Consider the following 3,712-nt stretch of genomic DNA (forward strand, 5'->3'; position numbering starts at 1 on the left):
TTTTTTTTCTTTTGACCAGTGTCTCTTAAGTTTAGTTGTACTGTCTCCAAGGGAAGGTGACGTGTCCTGTAGAACTCCTGTGTAGATTATGTTTTCCTTTATGGCCCTAGGGCCGCAGGCACATCTCCGGGCGGTTTTTCCTGGGTACCTGAAAGATGCCTCTTTGCTGTTATCTGAGGTGACCTTCCCCAGTGCGCAGCTTCCGGTCTTCCCTCTCTGGCCGTTTTTTCCTGGGTTTTACCTGAAAGATGCCTCTTTGATGTTATCCGAGGTGACCTTCCCCAGTGCGCAGCTTCCGGTCTTCCCTCTCTGGCCGGTTTTTCCTGGGTTTTACCCGAAAGATGCCTCCTTGCTGTTATCCGAGAAAGATAACTGTCTTCTGGGCCTTTGTTTTACGTGTGCATTCAAGCTAACCTTATGGGAAAGAAGAACTTCCTCAGTGCAACACTGTGACGATGTATCTTCTCATATCTCAAAGTGGACTTCAAAATCAAGTTCCCTGCACTGAAGCCTCAAGCTGCTTGCCCGTGTCTAACATACGTAATCATATATCCCTTTTAAACAGTTCTCTCCTTCATCTGTTTCAATGCAGTATAATGATTTTATTATTTTTTTAAAAAAGAACAAATAGGTCTGTCTTGGAGAGGGTAGAACCAAGTTTCTTCCTGGAGGCTAGGATTTTGAAGTTCCATCTCACATGCTTTGGTTACATGGCCAGGAGGGACCAATCCTTGGAGAAGGACATCATGCTTGGAAGGGTAGAGGGACAGCACAGGAGAGGAAGACCAAGGATGAGATGTATTGATATGGTGACTAGGGCAATGGGGGGGGGGGTAGGTGTGTCGGAGTCAGTGAGACTGGCTCAGGACAGTGCAAGCTTCAGTGCTACTGTACATAGGGTCACTACAAGTTGTAGGTGACTTGATGGCACATGACAACAATATACACTGGTTATAAAGAAATGAAAACAATATAGGAAAGTCCAAAGAAGGGAAAAGAACATCTTCAAATCCCACTGTCTTTAATGCCTAGTGTACAGCCTAGTATGCATCTCTATATGACATAAAGAGTAAATAGAAGAAATTATGTACTGTTAAGTCAGAACTGACCCATAGCTGACTCCTCTCCAGTAGGCCACCATAAATTCTTAGTTAGGCTTAAATCAGTGGTCCCCTGGAATGGATGTATACTGGTTTATTCCATTTTACAAGATCCAAACATCCATTTCCATCTTTGCTTTCAGTAACATTGTGGTAGTAGACTCAGATTTGCCATGGTGGGAGTATTTATTTAACCACAAAATTCAGTAAGTGCTACCAAGCAGGAATTTTTTTCTCTCTCCAGTAAACATGTTATTAAACCTTTCATAGAATCTTGCTTTCTGTGACAATACAACCTTGCTTGCTGAAAGTGAGGAAGACTTGAAACACTTTTGTAGAGGATCAAAGACTACAGCCTTCAATATGGATTATATCTAAGCATCAAGAAGACAAAAATTTTAACTACTGAAACAATATGCAGCATCATGATAAAGGAGAAAGGACTGAAATTGTTAATAATCTCATCTTCCTTGAGCACACTATTGGTCAACACCATTGGTACCAGCGGTGAGGAGACCAGGCGATGTGTTACATTGGAATAGTCTGCTGTTTGGGACCTCTACAAGTTACTGAAGAGCAGTGATGCCAGTTTGAAGACTAAGGTGCACCTGATCCAGGCTATCACTAGCTATGTATCTGAGGGATAGACAATGACTAAGGATGACAGGAGAATTGATGCCTTTGAGCTGAGGTGTTGATAAAGAGTACTGAATATCCATGGATGTCCAAAAGAACAGATATTTCTTGGAGAAAATGCAGCCAGAATGCTTCTTGGAGGCAAAGATGGCAAGGCTTCATCTCACATACTTTGGGAATATTGTTAGGAGAAGCTATTCCTTGGAAAATTACATTAAACGTGGAAAGGCCGAGGGTTAACAAAAGAGCGGAAGACCCTTGACAAGATGAATTGACACAATGACTGCAGCAGTGGGCTCAAGTGTGTCAGAGATTATGAAAATGGAGTAAAATAAAATAGGGTTCAGATTTGGTTTTTTATAGGGTTTCTGTGAGTTGTACTAAATCAGTGGCACCTAACAACAATTTTCTGAGTATCATTTTATCTAAATCCTATGTTCTTCCTTTTCTTAAACACCCAGCAGTATTATTACTGCTTTTACGTTTTTGTTTTGTTTTCCCCTAGAATATTCTTCTAAGGTTATCCAAAGAGTTTACTCTCACTCCTTCCACCCCTGCTCAAATATCCCTGTATCAATGTGATCTCCCTAGACTATTCTCTGTAAAATAATGCTTCCTCTCTTGTGTCTCAGAATGTAGAAATTATTGAACAATATAATTAATGTTACATGCAACCAAAATATTACTGAAGATAATTCACAATCTACTAGAACAGTACATTCAGAGAGAACTGCCAGAAAGTCAAGCTGGATTTAGAAAAGGCCATGGAACCAGTGATCCTTGCCGAAAGCAGAGAATTTTGGAACAATCTCTACTTGTGTTTTCTTGACTATGCAAAAGCATTTGACTTTGTGGATTGTAACAAACTATGGGTAATATTGAGAGGAAAGGGAATCTCAAAACACTTAATTATGTTTGTACAAAACCTGTACCTAGACCAAGAAGCTGTTGTCTGAACAGAGCAAGGGAACACTGGATGGTTTAAAATCTAGGAATGTGTGCAGCAGGGTTGTATCCTTTCTCTAGACCTATTTAGTCTGTTTACAGAGCAAATCTTTTAATAAACTATGCTCTATATAGAAGAATGTGTCATCAGGATGGGAGGAGGACTCATCATTAACCTGCATTATGCAGACAAAACCCTGCTTGATGAAAGAGGAAGACTTGAAGCACTAGCTACAGAAGATAAAAAACTACTGCCTTAAAATAAAAACAACAAAAACTACTGACTTCAATACGGATTGCATCTCAACATTGAGAATACAAAAATTCTTACCACAGGACCCATAAGAACATTATGATACATGGAGAAAAGATTGAAATTGTCCACAATTTCATCTTTCTTGAATCCCAAGTCAACACCCTTGTTACCAGCAGTCAGGAGATCAGGAGATGTATTGCATTGGGCAAGTTTGCTGTCAAATATCTCTCCAAATGATGGAGTAATGTCAATTTGAAGACTAAGGTGCAACTGATCCAGGCAATGGTTTTTTCAATCAGTTGCTATGCATCTGAGAGCTGGACAATAAGGATGACAGAAAAATTGATGACGTTGAGTTGTAGTGTTGGAGAAGAGTACAGAAAATTCCATGAATGGCCAAAAAAATAGATATGTCTAAGGAAGTACAAACAGAGTGCTTCTTGGAGGTAAGGATGGCAAAGCTTCATCTCACACAACCTGGGCATATTGCTAGGAGAGACTGTTTCTTGGAAAGGGACATGGGACATGAGGCTTGGAAAGATGGAGGGTCAGAGAAAGAGAGGAAGACCCTCAAGGAGGTGAAGTGACCTGAATTGACCAATGACCGCTGCAGCAGAATCAAGTGTATCAGATATGATGCAGATTGGCACAGGATAGGATGAAATTCAGATCTGTTGTTCATAGAGTTATTATGAGTCATACTCAGCATCAGTGGAACTTGACACCACTACCACCACCACCACCATCACCACCACTACCACCACCACCACCACCA

The 3,712-nt window shown here is 40.7% G+C and overlaps 1 protein-coding gene across 1 annotated transcript in view; it reads left to right on the forward strand.

The window, feature by feature from the left end:
- SCP2 (sterol carrier protein 2) overlaps positions 1-3,712 on the forward strand; it is a 148,900-nt gene that overhangs the window by 24,398 nt on the left and 120,790 nt on the right. The window lies entirely within an intron of this gene.

Source organism: Elephantulus edwardii, unplaced genomic scaffold (genome assembly GCF_000299155.1).
Source record: "Elephantulus edwardii isolate Elephantulus edwardi_28Jun2011 unplaced genomic scaffold, EleEdw1.0 scaffold00005, whole genome shotgun sequence".
In the NCBI taxonomy this organism is placed as follows: Eukaryota; Metazoa; Chordata; class Mammalia; order Macroscelidea; family Macroscelididae; genus Elephantulus; species Elephantulus edwardii.